Source organism: Anas acuta, chromosome 1 (genome assembly GCF_963932015.1).
Source record: "Anas acuta chromosome 1, bAnaAcu1.1, whole genome shotgun sequence".
NCBI classification, from domain to species: Eukaryota; Metazoa; Chordata; class Aves; order Anseriformes; family Anatidae; genus Anas; species Anas acuta.
The window spans coordinates 202,153,630-202,169,291 of NC_088979.1; the positions used below are offsets into that span (position 1 = coordinate 202,153,630).

The following is a 15,662-nucleotide window of genomic DNA, read 5'->3' on the forward strand; positions in this document are numbered from 1 at the left end:
GAAAACTGCATTTTCCAGTGGAAGTGGGGCATCTAAGGGATGGATATTCTTATACAGTGGCTGTGCAGAGTCCATGCTCATTAGCCCTTCTGAGGAGACCACAAATCTGTGATACTTCTGGGTTCCTGGTACCTCCATGCGGGGAAGGAGCAGCCTCCAACCCATTACCCAGTAACTAGAGTAATCCTTACAGGTAGTTTTCTTTAGCATCTTGTTTGAAAGTGCCTGATTAGAAGTGCCCAGGGCTGAATTTTAAAAAGTTCCTGTATTCCCAAAGAGTGACAGCTCAGAGAAAGGGGTGGGCATGTGGCACCTGGGCAGCACAAGCCCCCAACCCTTCCACTGCTCACTCATGGCCATCGGTGCTTTCAGCACTCTCACCATCTCTTGTCTTCTCTGCCAGGTGTAAACACAAAGCAAAAATGTGAATCGGTAGCAATGCATCCTGGCTCAATCCAGGTTTGCATTCCCTTGGCACAAACACATTTGTATTTCACTTAACATGTGGTGCTGAGTCCACAGCTTCAAAGAGGACGTCCGCCTAGAAACCCACAGGGTTAATACAAAAGGACAGCTCCAACTGCATGCCAATTACCTTTTGCCATTAAGCTAATGTTATGGACTTGCACGGGGTGTCTTCAATGGATTTTGTTATTAGCAATGCTATTACCCCCCATTAAAATCAGCTATAAAGACTAAGTGCGGATGTTAAATTATTCACCCACTCCCAGACTTTGGAGCCTGAGTTGTGAGAACACACAGGGGCTGCTGGAGGGTTAGCTGCAAGATCACCCCTCAACGTCCTTGCTGCATACACACACACAGGGATTTGCAGACAGAAATACAAGGCAAGACACGCAAAAACAAACCCAATACATGGCTGAACCTGAGTGTTACAAAGCTTGCGGTCTGGACTGAAACTTTAGGGTTTGGCTTCTCTCTGGGGGCTGACACTAGATAAAATGAACACCCCAATTTAAAACTCAAATTGCTCCATTTTTCTGGTGCGGAAAAGTTCGGTGTTTCCAGCGGCAGGAATCATAAAGGGAGATCTCTGCTGTTCTCAGCAGGCTCTGGGTTTGCTTTGCAGGAGAGGGAGAGCAGCGTTGCAGCTCCCGCTCTGCTCCCTGGGAGCCTTCATACCGTTAAGTCCCCTTTAGTGCTGCCGCATGCTGGATCAGGAATTTTAAACGTGCAGTCTCCAGAGGGCCAGGCGGGTTGGCGATTAACTGCTCTCAGAACTCTTGAGTCCCCTAGCACGGAACGAAGGGCCCGGCAAAATGCTGACCTGAGATTTTGGGAAGCACTTCCATTAAACAAACAGACACAGCGATCCCATCAAAGCTCCGTGGGGCGTGGGAACTCCTCCCCTGAGGAGAGCTTGGAAGAAAACTCTTTTGGGCTCGGTGTCAAAATGCAAGTGCCCAAATTCCACAGTCCAGCCCCTTCACATTTATTTTCTCCCTATGCAGCGTGGCAGAAACATCTGGGCTTCCTAAAATTAAATGGGCAGGCTCTGTTCGAGCGTAATAGCTCAATAGGTTGCAGACACATCCAGCACACGGGAAGGCAACACGTAGGTAGAGGCCAAGCTTCGAGGAACCTGGTTTGCATTCCCAGCCCTACCACGGAGCTGCAATACGATAACCACCACTTTACCTTGCTGTTTCCTGGTCACAGGCATTTAAAACATGTAGCCCTTCAGACCAAAGACTCACTCTATTAGACTGATGTGTCCTACAGCCCTGATGTCTGTTGAAAGGTGTATTACCATACAAATGATGAAATGATGAAAAACTGCCCCAAACTAAGCCTGGTTTTAGTTTGAAGTTAAGGTTGCAGTGTCAGGCTCTCAGGAATTAGGTACTGGCAGGCTGAGAGCAGTTCCTGCATTCTTAAATCTGCTCCCTGCACTGACACCCTGCGAGCCAGACTTTAATTACAGGATCACACATTATTATTTCTTTTTTTTCCGTGTATGACCTCAGCTCTGCCACTTCGTAACATTTGACTTTGGCTGTCTGACTTTTCCAATGTGATTTCTCAATTTAAAACAAAGGAGAAAAGAAAAAAAAAAAAATCACCTGGTTGTAGCTGATGCCCGAATGTGACAACTGGAGGAGCTCTGCCAAGCAGAACCAAACCAAGCCTGGCTCTGGGTTACTGGAGGGGCTCAAGCCCTTAAATCAGCATCACGAACCCTCTCCTTGAGCCAGCAGCATAACTGATAACCAGGTAACCGATCCCAGCTGCTGCACAGATCAATACTAAAGGGATAAAGCCTCCTGCCAGTGTGTCCTGCAGCTTTGACCATGCGGGGAGGAGTGATGGAGGCTCTTCTCCAGAGCCTTATTCCCATGGTTTCACCCCTTTCCCTTTCCTGAACCACCTTTTTATCCTCAGCTGGAGCACATGGAGCATCCGAAGTGTTCACATGCTATTCTCTCACTGGTGTCTGCTCAGCATCTGCAACTGTGGTTCTTCAGAGGCAAAGCGTGGTGGATTTTTAGGGGAGCAGAAAAAGACATAGACCCGCCATAAAGAAATCTTCTTCCTTCTGTCTTCTTCTGCCCTACCAGAAATATTACATCATCCCACAGGATGAGCAGAGGAAGGATTGCTCTCTAGCATCACTTTCCCAAAGTCCTCGAATGGTCTCAGCTGAAAAGCCAAAACCAGCAAGGCAAAGCGCCCAGCTGCTGAAGGCAGTTGCCTAGAGGGGACGTTGCAGCCCCAAAAATGAGCTGCACGCTCCTCTGCTCTATCTCCTGCCCTCTCTGTTGCTGCTTATGCAGAAGAGTACCTTGCACAGCCGATAATTGTTTCCCTTTAATAAAGTATCAGTAACTCCAACATGCTGGGTCTGTCAATATGCCGAGATCACTTTCCTCTGCCATATAACCCAATTTGGTGCTATTCATGCTGTAATTAGCTGGTGTGTAACTCCCACCCGGTGGCATCGCATTACACTTAAGACACCTAAAAGAGCATATTTCTCTCCCGGACTTATTTGCATAAGATTATGATATAGACATGACACCTCTCTGTATATCTTAATAACACCTGCTATATCATTATCAGCTGCATCTTTAACAATTGGAGGTGTCCTGCCGCTGTCTAACCCATTAGTACAAACACTAAGACACCATTCCTACCACTGAACCATGAGGAATGTTATTTCCCCCTCATCTCCCATTAAAGAATAAATACCGCTCGCACCAGCCCTCTGTTCACCATCCACTAACCAATTATTTTAATAATGTTAAATTAATACTTTGCACTTCTGTAGCATCTCTCATCTGAGGATCTCAAAGGGCTTTGCCTGGAGCTAATTAATCTTCACAACACCTCTCTGAGGTTGAAACATTCCCATTCAGAGATGGGGAAGAGAAGCATATACACGTGTCAGAGAGCAGAGTAAATCCCAGGTCTCTTGAGGATGCCATGTAGGATCCAGTATTGCACCCAAGTGATCATGGTTAAAGCCCAGCTCTGTAATCTGGGACCTAAAACAACCTCCAGGGTCACATTCTGCAAGCATTTGGTGCAGAAACATAAGGAGAAACATTCCACATCTTCAGTGAGATGCCAAAAGCTCTTCTGCTTCGCTAGGGCTTGGTTGGACCAAGCCCAGATTCAATCCACCACCTCCAGGGTTTGTCCCTAAGTGCCCAATGTTAGCAGGGTTAATCATGTTAATAATGGGTTAATAATGATAATAATGGGTTAATAATGATGATAATGTTAGGTTTTCCATGTACCTGGCTAGACAAGACGTAAGAAGACCCAAGTGGGGTACTCATCCATCTGCAAACCCTTTATTTTCCCCAAACACAACATGGGAAACAGATTTTTCATCCCGGCCTTTCTACATTCTGGGCCGTACATTTATTTCCTCCATGCCCAACGCAGTGTGGTCCTGATCCTTGCTGTACCCTCCCTACACAGTCCTACAGACCATCGTCCTCATCCCATCAGTCCACCCTCATGAGTTTCTCTTGTACATCTCCTCCCTCCCACCTCGGGTTCGTGCCTTTGCCACCCAGAGCTCACGGGACCTCAGCTAACGGTGCTAAAGTGGCTGTGATGGAGATTGGCTCAGGAAGCTGAAGATGATGGTAAAAATGGCTCTTCTGACCATGTAGGGTCCAGGAATGGGGAACAAACTTGGGAAAAGATGCTGACTGCAGAGCTAAGAGCAGTGGGGTGAGACAAGTGTCTCCAACAGAGATGCTCCTCTGTTCCTGGTGCTTTTTGCCCATCTCTCCACCTGACTACTGACTGAAATGCCTAACTTTGCTTTGGGTGACTCCCATTTTTTTAGCAGAGGGAAATGAGAGGGATGTTGCTCGTGTCCCCTCCCCAGCAGGGCTCCTGCAGGCTGGCAGAGCTGAAGATGCTCTTGGGACCTGATGCAGATCCCCTGTGCAGCTCTGCAACCCCCCATCTCTTACACCACGAGGGAGACACGTGTTACACTGACACTACAAGGTCTCCACACCTCCTTCCAGCCATCCATTAGGGCCAAACCCCTCAGCCCCCTGAGTTGTGCCCTTTTTCCTCATGCCCATACCTATCAGCATCACTTGGGATGCCAAACTAAACTCATTCAAAATGCACAATGTCCCTTACACCCGGCCTTTCTAGTGGTAATTTTTTTCTGTGCCATACAAAACCCGTATAAAACCACACGTCAAGTCTCTTTTTGGGCTTGAGGAATGCCCAGAGCTCAGCTGCTCCGTGGCGGTGCCACGTTGTGTCCTGGGAGCTTGTTCTGCTAATTCCCACCATCAGCCAGAGCTGGTGGGCACTGCTGGAGCCCAGCCTAATTGACACCCTGCGTGGACAAAATAGACAGAGACTGATAGTCTTGGGAGGAGAAAGCCAAGGAGGAAGCTTCCAGAAGGCTTTTTTGTTGTTCTCTCCTTTTTTTTTTTTTTTTTTTTTTGGAGTGTGGAAACAGCGCGGTCAGAAAAACAGCACCTACTCCTGATGGAGCCTGTCGTGTTTATACCCATAGCTGCTGAAACGGGAGACAGTTTTGATTCTGTTTTTCTTTTCTTTGCTAAGTTTTTCACAAGCAGATTAAACGCCCAACTTTTCTAATATGAGACAATGAAAAATGTTGTCAGTTTTCTGGCAATAGAAAAGGCCTGATATGCAATTTTGTCAATTAAAACAATTTTCTAGACAAAAGAGTGATGATTGGATGTGATCAGAAATTGCTACTCAGAACAGTTATTTTGGTTTTGCTGTTTTTTTTACAGATTGCTGTTAGCATACTACAGATTTTATTTTTTTTATTCAGAAAGAAAAAAAAAAGACTTACCATTAAAAAAAAAAACATATTCCCACCAATGAAATCCAAATGAATTATTTCTCTTTTTAGAGGCTTCACAACTCAGTGCACAGCGGCTCTGTTTTGATTGCTCTTGCATTGCAAAACTCATAAAGCGACCGGGGAGGTGGGCTCCCAGGGAGGAAGAAGGACACAAAGCTCCTTCCTTGATGCCGAGGGTGAGGCAGCACCAGGTTCAATGACTTGGGTCTGCTCAGCAACCCGAAATGACACCCTGCCACCGCCTCCCAACGGGTAATTGGCGGGCATCGCCGTTTTGCAAAAGGTTTTGACATTTCAGCTTTCCTTTCAGCTTCCAAACGGTGACATTTCCCGCAGGGGACAGACTGGCTCACCTTTTGACAGAATAATCACAGGCACCCTTTGCTCACACCTTCCCCCAGCACTGCTGAACTGACCCAGGCACCAGCGCCCAGCAAGGACAGACCCTTGGTCCAGGATGGGATGCTCTGTTGGGTCATAGGACCATGTTGGCATCCCCATTTGCATCCCCTCTTCAATTCCCCAGCCTAACCATTGCTTTTTGTCATGGTGTGGAGCACGTAACATAGAGGTGTTGCCCCTGTCCCACTCCTCACCCTTTTCCAGTTTCATGTTTTCAGCTTGGACCCATTTGCCCATGGTTTTCAGCTCATGTCCTTAAATTCACTCTTTATTTTGGACCTGCCTTCTCCTCTTCTCAAGCTGTCTGTCTCCTTGAATTTCATCACCAGGGTTGCCATATGTCTCCTAACCACATCGGGCTCAACCCTACAGAGAATAGGATATGAGGAAAAAGAACACAGACCTGGGCGAGAGGAAGGATGGGGACATGGGGCGAGGGCAGGAAGGTGGGGACAAAAGGACCAGCAGCCACCTTGCATGCCCCACACTCTCCATGAGTACAGGGATGTGCAGGACCAGTGTGAACGTGTGGACACCCCCATGGTCAGAGCCACAGCACCGCAACCCTTCACGACCCGAACCATCAGCTATCCCAAGTGGTGGGACATAACCCCAAATTGAAGACTTCTCTCTGTCCCTGAGAAGCCCAGATGGTCCCAGCTGCCCCAAAGCAAGATGAAGCACGAGGAGGGGATTTTTCCATTTCTTCCAACACTTCTTATCATAGAACCAGAAAATGGTTTGGGTTGGAAGGGACCTTAAAAATCATTTAATTCCAGGTATCTTCCACCAGGCCAGGCTGCCCCTAGCCCCGTCCAGCCTGGCCTTGGGCACCCCCAGGGATGGGACAGCCACAGCTCCTCTGGGCAGCCTGTTCCAATGCCTCACCACCCTCAGAGGGAAGGATTTCCTCCTTATATCTAATCTAAACCTCTTTTAGTTTAAAGAAATTTCTTCTCCAAGGGCAATCTGAGATTTCCCAGCCCAGCCTCGCTGTTTCCCAAAACCTGCAGCCTTGCACACCAGCACTTTTGGTTCAGTGTGTCAAAAATCCTGCAGAGCCTGGGAAGCAGCAAGGAGCCTTTCAGCATCGCCGTATCACCTCAGTTTTCTTCTTTCTGCACAAAACCAGGCAGTTTCTGGCAGATCACGACCCCCACACCAGCATGGGGTGCTCGCCTTGATGTCCTACCAGATCCAAGACCCTGCCGTGCTGAAGTCCTTGCTCGAAAGCAGAGGGGATGTCCACAGAGAGACCAACCAGCTAGGTCTGTGAAGCCTTTTGCAAGGTGGTCAGCAGAGGGAGCTCGGTGGAAGCCAAGTGCAAAGCCTCCTAATGGCATTTGCAGCCAGGGTTGGGGACAGGAGGCTGGGAACGGGATGGCAGGACACAGAAATGCATGGCTTGGGGTGGAGATGCCCGCAGCCTGGATGTGGAGGTCAGAATCAAACTGATTAGTCTGGTCCCTCTTTCAGGATGGGATGCAATGTGACAGCTTCAATTTTATTAAGGGAAAAGTTTTGGGGTTTCCCAACTGGAAAGGAGGATGAGACAGGATGCAGAGCAATTAGAGAGAACAAGGGACATAATGAGAAGTGTGTTTAGTAAGAGTCTGATCAACATGCACAGCTCAGTGTCTCCTGAGATCGCTTCATCACAAGGGGGGAGCAAGGCTGGGGAAGGAGGGAGCAGCTGAAATTTGCCTTTCCCTCCGCTGGAGCCAAAGCAATTTTGTGGCCGGAGTTCTGAAAAGGAAGGAGATTCAGTCCCACCAACATGTAAAGTTTAAGGTCAGTTTTAGCAATGTTTTGACATTTCCAGGTTCCCTCGGGGTCCTAAGAATAGGGATGCCATAAATGTCGAGACGCAGGCATAATTGACCTTAAACTTTTTGTGGTTATGTGGTGAACAGTCATCCTTCCCTGTCTGTTCTTCCTGGCCTCCAGGTTGCCCTCCATCCCTGCTAGGAGAAAACTGAAAAATAGCTCTCCTTGGCACAAAGGAGTTAAATTTTATCAACTGCCCAGGATACTCCATTCAGGACTAAAAGGCAGGAGATGCTACAGGAAAAGAAGGAGAAAACAGAGCTGAAACCGTGGCAAGGATCATTCCTGGGAACCCTGCCCTGGTAGGGAGAAGTTGGGAAGCTTTTCCAGTGACTTCATCTGCATCCAGGGTCCTGCTGAGCTCAGCACGGCTTGGGCATGGCTCGATTGGAAAGCATGGCAAGGTGGAAAGGGGGCTACTGCTCTGATTTCCTACAGAAGGAAAGGAGCAACAAGGGGAATATGTGATTTAGAAGTCTGAGGAAGGAATTGGACCCTCATTTCGACCCTCAATTGGACCCTCAATTGTTTTAGGCTCTGGCTCTAACCACCAAGAGGCTCTCCTCTCCAAGATGCTTTCTGGACATCAGAGATGGGTCTGGGTTATAAAAAGGAAAAGGGGTGGCCTGAGGAAGTGGTGGTGTTGTTTTACTGCTGGTTTTTGAAGCCTCAGAAGGCTGTGGACTGTTGTAAAGAGACCTGCAAAAGATAACCTCAAAAGGTGACCACCACCAGGAAACCAAAATCCATTTTTAAAAGTTCTGCGTTTCCCCTGGACATTTTTTTTCGGAGACCACGAGCCACAAAAACATTCTGACCAAAAACCATATCTCACTTCCATCCCTGCTCCTTTCGGTGTCTGGCTCAGAGCCCAGCAGGGACAAACCCCGAGGCGAAGGAGCACGAGTCCCCTCCATCCTGGGGCAGCGTTGGGCTGCCCTGCCAAAAGCCGGCTCCTTGCCGCGTGCCTCCTGCCCCGCCACCACCGGCCCTGTCACTTGGCCAAACGGAGCGAGGCTGCTAATTGCTCTGCCTGCTAATCTATTCTAATGCATGGTAATAGAAGCTGAATTTCTGCCCTGATAACTCACCCGGCTTACGCTGCAGAACGGCAATCCCGCCGCCCTCCCGTTATCTCTGTCCCCAGGTGGGCTCCTCCCTCTATCCAAGCAATTCAATAAGCCCACCCTGGGTGCCCTGGGGGGGCGTGGGTGCAAGGGATTTGCTCCTCCACCTCCCACCCTACAAAGCCACGCACTCAATAAACAGCATCCCTCCCCCTTGTGCTTCGGGGGATTTCATGCTCCTTCTCCTCGCCTTATCCCCCCCCTCCCCAAATTTTCAGAGATGAAGACCTCCTTGGCCCCACTAATCTTGCCTGGGGGGGGGTCCTGGGATGCACAACCTGCCCCCTGGTCCCATTCTGGGAACAAAGGTCGCTGTTTCAGAGGTGGCCCAAGGACCACACGGGCTGGGGTGCAGCCACGGATGATTTGTGTGTACGTGTGTGTGTGTGTGTGTGTGTGTGTGCCCGCAGGAGAGATCCCCGACGAGCATTTTGATGGCTCATTCAAGCCTGAGATGAACGGGAGCATTTCACATGCAAATCCCTGGAAACTTGGAGCTTTTGTCCGATGAATAATTGGAAATTGTTGGCTGGCACCAGGGGAGGAAGAGCGTGGAAAGGAGGGAGGGGGACTGCGGAAGGTGATGTGGACACAGACCCCTCAGCTGGTGCTGCTTAGCATTGCAGAAAAACCTCGTCCGTCCCCTCCCAGCCATGTGGCAGCCATCACGTTCAGAAACACCTCAAAAATAATAATAATATATAAATAAATACCCAAAGCTCTGCAGCTTCAGTCAAGGATGGAGCTGAACAGCTTTGGGTTTGGGGCAGGACTCCAGGCGGGTGCCAGCCCCAGGCTGCAGGCGATGGTGGCATTTCAGTTTGGGCAACTTTAGGTGAGTTTCATTGTCTTTGGGTGTCTTTAGCTTCCAGTGAAACCCCTGCTGCTGCCCTGAGGAGGGCTGGCATTTCCCAATCCCCACCCGACACTGCAACCTGCCTTGAAGCAGTGCCTAGCAGCAATTGTGCTGGAAATGTGCACAGGTCGCTGGAAGAAAACTATTCCCTGCTGTAGAAACAGTCCAAAAAAAAAAAAAAAATAAAAATAAATAAATAATAAAAACGACATGCATGTTTGACATCTGGGAGCACGCGTACTACCTGCCTTCATCCACTGACCCTTTCCAACACCTTGCAAGGGTCAAAGATGCCAGAAAAGGACCTCTCAGAAGCTGTAGGGGCCCTGCTCTGCCATCCCTTACACCACAGCCCTCTGACTCCTTTGTTTCCGAACTAACCAGGCAGAACACAAGCCTGGAAGCTAAAGGCAGAAGGTGAAGCTCAGAGCACGAAATCACAAGCAGCAGCCAGGGCTGAAGCCAAAGGCACACGTGTGAGCTGATGCAGAGCGCTGAGGTGGTCCACACAGAAGAAATCGCAGGGATCTGCCAGCAACCACCTTTTGCCATCTGCCGACAAAAGAGTGGGCTTCAAACGAAGATGGAAAAACCCCCGAAGATTCAGCTGAAGGCTACCTGAGTAATACCAGCTCTCCTCCTGTCTCTGAGGAGGCCGTGAAATAACTTTCCCAGCCCTGAATTCACTTACAGTCGTTTTAAAGAAAATTAAAAAAAAAGAAGAAGAAGAAAGCGAGAAAGGGAACAAGGTTGCTAGATAAGGCAAGTAATTAATGAACAAAATTACTTTTCCCAGAGAGCATCCTATCATGGTGCTTCCTATTCATGTTAATAATATTTGTGAGTGTCTTCCCGAGAACCTGGGTAGATAACACCTACGCTCTCCCTCGCTCCTACAAGCTCTCCTCAGCGAGGGATGATGCAAAATACTTTTTTTCAAAGGGGCTGAGGCTCTTTGTTCATGGCCTGATTCGGATTCCTGGGAAGCTCTTCCCTGAATTCTTGGTGGGAGCATCTCTCGTCTCCCAGGTAGCTCTAGAGAAATGTGTTCCATCTTTTCCCTGTCGCCGTGGCTTAAGAGCCAAGTATCTGCTGGTGAAGGTGACGGGAGGTGCCCAAGCCTCCAGAATGGTAAAATCTGGAGTGTTTTGCCCAATTCACACAGAGATCAGGGCTAATCCAAGTCGGTGGGCCTGACGCTTCCCTGTGAACCCCTGCCAAGACCACTGCGAGACCCAGGAATCCTGAGAGAAGGGTAGGACGAGCTGGTGTTTCTTCAGCCTCACCGCTTTAAGGATAAATAGGGCAGGAAAAGTGCAAAGGAGCGCAGCATCTGTGCTCAAGGAGGTTTGCAGGGAGGTTTGGGGAGCCGTGGGAAGCGCACCGTAAGGGGTCCCCCACTTACGCAGCACTGAATCGCTGCCAGGCTCAGCCAGCATGTCATTTAATTGCTCTTTCACTGCTAGCATCTGCTGTCCTGACTTGGGAAAATGTAGCGAGAAGGAAGGAAATATTTCCACAGGACGGACTGGCTGGGCTTGAGCACTGATTACCAAAAAAAAAAAACCACCTCACCTCTAAAAACCCCGCAACCCAAAAAGCCCTACGCTGAAGGCTGCAGGGGACGAGGGACCACACAGAGCTTCTCAAACCAGGCTCTGTGTCCCCACTGCTCCTTTTTGACCTTCATCACCACCTCCTCCTTCACGTCACTCCTCAGCTCCTTCCCTCCTCCTCCTGCCCATGAGCATCCATCCATCTGCCACGTCCCCCGGCAGCAGAGCCAGCAGACAGTGACGTGAGCTGGAGCTCCGCTACTTGCTGCTGGCAGAGACAGTTCCTTCCTCTGGGCACATTTCTTTTTTTTTTTTCCTCCTGCTCTGCAGCAGTACAACCTACAGCTTGAGAAACCACGGGGCAGCACGGACAGAATTACACCGAGTCCTTGTTCCCATACACGGCTCCAAGGAGGTCTCCGGCTGCACCGTGGCTTGGGTTGGCAGGGTCAGGACCTCTGCATGGATAGTTTGGCTTCACTAAGGAAAAAATAACAGACCAAGCACCTCGTAGCCTGGCTTTGGCTTTCTCATAGTGATGGGAAGTCCCTGGTATGGGATTTGCTGTCTGAAGGATTCAGACACCTGTGCAGAGCAGCACCCAGACTGTGTCTCAAACTCCCTTCCCATCTCTAGAGCATCCATCTTTTTGGAGAAATGAAGCACGCAGTGGATATAAAGATAAATTAACTATTGCACAAGCCACAAATTAAACAGAAAATATATTTATATGATTGTTTTCAGATCCTCAAGTTACTGATACCCTGGGTTTCAGTCAAAGGCAGAGCTTCCCAGGTACCTAAAATAGCATTTCAGCCCAACGCAGACCCAAATAACACTGAAATCCCTACTCAAGGTATACCTTATCCTGACTACCACAGCTCAGCTCCTTCGTGCTGTGCACTAGGAAAGAGAACTGGGGGAGCAGAGAAATAAAAAGCGGGAATGTTTCTCATCTCAGTCTCACTGCCCAGGCAAAAAGTCAGAGATCAGGTTCAGTTCCCTTCCACCTAAGCCTCCTTTTCCTGCTAAAGCCCATATCAACCAAGTGTCAACCCAGAGCTAACCCTAAAGAATTATGAGGACCAAGATTTCAGGCTGCTCCAGGAATGACCAGCTAAAGCTCCAGCTGCAAGGAAAAGGCTGTTGGCATGTTATGGATAAATTTCCCCTCTGCTGTGCGTGGATGAAGGGATGGGTTAAACGCTGAAAAATTGCTGTGGCGGTGTGAATGACCTCCAGCAGGCCGGGCTGTCAGATGCATGGCAATAGAGCCGTTTATTACGTTTATTATACATTCCAGGTGTTCATCTCCCACACATATTTTCCTAGTTTCCTGCCCTTTGAAATCACGTAGGGTCTGGAGGAAAATTCTGGGGCTGTTGGGTGCAAAGGGTGGCTAGGATGGGCTGGTAGGTGTGTGGGGAATCACTTGGGGAAGGTATCACTGGCTGTGACAGCACCCAGAAGGTCTCCAACATGGGATGTGGAGACGTGGTAGCATGGATCCAGTTTGGGAAAGGGTTAAGGATGTGGAAAAAAGTAGGAATTCAAGCGCTGGTTTGTGGATTTGGTTCTCTTGCATGACCATCAGGACACATCTCCCAGCACAATAATTTGTGATGGACAAGAGTTCAGGCATGACCACAAGGAGCAAGAGGCTTGCTGGATGTGGTATCCCGCAGGATCAACCCCAAAAGAACCAAACAGGATGCTGCTGCGTTCAAACAACCCATCTTTCAGGTTGGTTGCAGGACTCAGGCTTTTGGTTGTAGATGGAAGATAGAGGATGCTCTGGTACTGGGCACTGAGGGAAAGAGCAGGAAGCAGAAGCAGAGCCCGTGGTGTGTTTGTGCTCTCAGGTGGGTTGTAAATCAATAACAGGACTCTTTGAGGAAGCCTGTTTGGATCTAGAACCAGGCTTATTCCTTGCATGTAGTGAGATGGTGGAATAGGTCAATGATTTCTGCCTACGATGTGAAGGTAAAGGGCAGATTTGGCAACAGGCTGAAGCACATCAAGCCCCAGGACTTAAAAGATCCTGCACAACTCGCTGAGGGAAGGCAGAAGTGAGGACATCAGCTGGTGGGACAGGCTGCAGCATCCTCATCCTCACTCATTCCTGCCCCACGGAGCCATCCCTGTAGCCGTGAAGCGTGGCGTGAATCCCGTGCAGCACACGGGGTGAAGGTGTTATTATTCAAGCCACTGGTTCCAATGAGATTATCCAGTCTAATGGAGCAGCTTGCATGGACCTCCTCTAAGCCAGCCTGAATTTTCACTGTCAGAGAATCCCCAGTCAAGTGGAAAATTAGAAGAAGAGGGGAAGAGGGGGCTGTGGAGGGGAGAAGGGAGGGGATGATTAAGTTCTCTAGAAATTAATTCATATCTAGAGAAATGGAAATAATAACTCCCCAAGCCGATGGACAATCCCCAGCAAACACATTTCAATTTGGAAGCCAGCTTTGCTGCTGTTGCATTGCTTGCTTTTCTGGCTCACACTGCATCGCTGATTTAATTTTCCACCCAAGGTGTTGACTTCGTCCTCGGATTGTGGCTCCTGCTTCCTCCTTGCCAAGGCTTCAGCAGTTCACAGCCCCCCTCGCTACCCCTGGCTGCCTGACCCCCAGTGCTTGGCCTTGGGCAGGCTGGAAGTGGGGCTAGAGATGGAGTAAAGCACTGGGAAAGAGAAAAGAGGAAAGGATTGATGTTATTTTATTTTATTTTTTAAAGGAATGGAAGAAAGGATCTCACTTTTTAGTCTTATTTATTTATATATTTATTTTTCCCCAAGGAAGTGATTCCAGCACTCTACTGCTTTAGAAGCTCTTGAGCATTGCATACATGGATGCTTGGTAGAGTTCAAGGATAGCAGCAGCCTGTTTCAGCTTGACACACAAATGTGCACATCTTTAGGTTGGTCTTGGGAATATTGGGACCTCAAGCACCACCCAAGTGCAGGACGGGACTTGGCCAAGGCCTCCAGATATCAAAGCTGCAACAGTTTTTGGGTGCAACAAACATCTGGATGTTCAAGGTGGAGTCAGCAGGGCTCACCTCCAGGACCTCATTTAATAGCAGTGCTGCATATGGCATTTTTTTCCACAGTTGTGTGAAAAATCACACTACAGGACCATGGTGTCCTATGGCCTGATGCTCAACAAGCCATGCCCTCAGACGCCAAAATCCAGAGCTATTGCCCAGCAGCTGCATGGACCTGGGAAATGGCAAAATAACCACACAGAGATTTGGGGTTCATGGATTCAACTGAAAACCAGTTACTGAACACACAAATTGGGACATGAATGCTGAATTTCAGCAAGGGATGGCTGATCTCCAGCAACAAGGGGCTCCAGAGCACAGAGCTCTGCTCAGCAGTTCAGCAGGGTATGCACACAAAACCGCCCCAAAATGGCACTGAAATGGGGCTGGAGAGAGTTAACATTGTTTACCCGGTTCCCCAGTGCAGCTCGGTAAAATGTTACTGCTTCCCAGAGGCCCGAAATATAATTTTGCCTTAAAGGTTAATAGTATTCTACTCACCAAGGAGAGAAACGAGGGCTTGAAAAGCTCTTTCATTAGGATCCCTGCCCGCTGCACTTCAAATGGTACCCAGGGCTCTGACCACCAAGGGGAGCTGGCCTCTCCCAGCCAAAGCCTACTCTCCCTCTCCTCCTGCCTGCACAGCATCAGCAGCTCTGTCTGCAAGAAAGCTCCCTTTCCAGGGATGCAGAGGTGTCTAGCTCTGAATTTAAATTACAGGCGATGCTCATGACCTTGGGCAAGAGTGAGTCTCCTGCACCTGAAACGCGAGTGAGGCTTGCCTGTGTTTCAGGATGGCGTGGCGGAGATTTATTATACTTGCTAACAATAAATGCACCAAAACACAGCAAAAGAAAATAAAAATAAAATAAAAAAAAATAGAAAAAAAACAGTAGATGAATCTGTGTGTTAGGGGAGAAAGCTGAGAGCCCTCTGCAAGTACGCCCAGGAAAACCAGCTGCTCACACAAGGAAGCTGAGACCTGTGTGTGTTTTAAACCCTTCCCATAAGAAAAGGATGCTGGAAAGAGAGGTTGCTCCTACTTGAGGTGGAAATATTCCAGGCACGATGATCCACTTGCTTTCTGCAGCCATAAAGGCTTTGGCTCAGGCATGGACTGCCTGATCAGAGGGTGTCTCATCGTGCAGACACTTCTGAGGTCCTCCTGGGGGGGTGAGAGGCATCTTGACGTGTCCTCCTATTTGTGCAGCATGTTTCAGGGGGGGTTGTTCTGGTCCCTGGCTGAATCAGAGCATGGTCTGCATGGGTTTGTTTGCTTCTCATCCACCCAGGCTGCCTCTGCAAGGGAGCTGGGCTGAAACCTGGGTGCTGAGGGCTGGTGAGAGGCTCAGGAGAGGATGTGAGCCACGAAAGGCAGCAGAAAGCTAATCCCTTCGCTGTATAAACCAGCCAATAATATGCAGGACGTTTCCTATTAACCACCACACATCCAGACAATTACTCTGATTGATTCCAATCAGGTTTTACACCGCGCTTTATCCATCAGCACA

At 49.0% G+C, this 15,662-nt stretch overlaps 1 protein-coding gene across 2 annotated transcripts in view; it reads right to left on the reverse strand.

Moving 5' to 3' along the window:
* Positions 1-15,662, reverse strand: part of PLXNA4 (plexin A4) — a 405,534-nt gene that overhangs the window by 110,509 nt on the left and 279,363 nt on the right. The window lies entirely within an intron of this gene.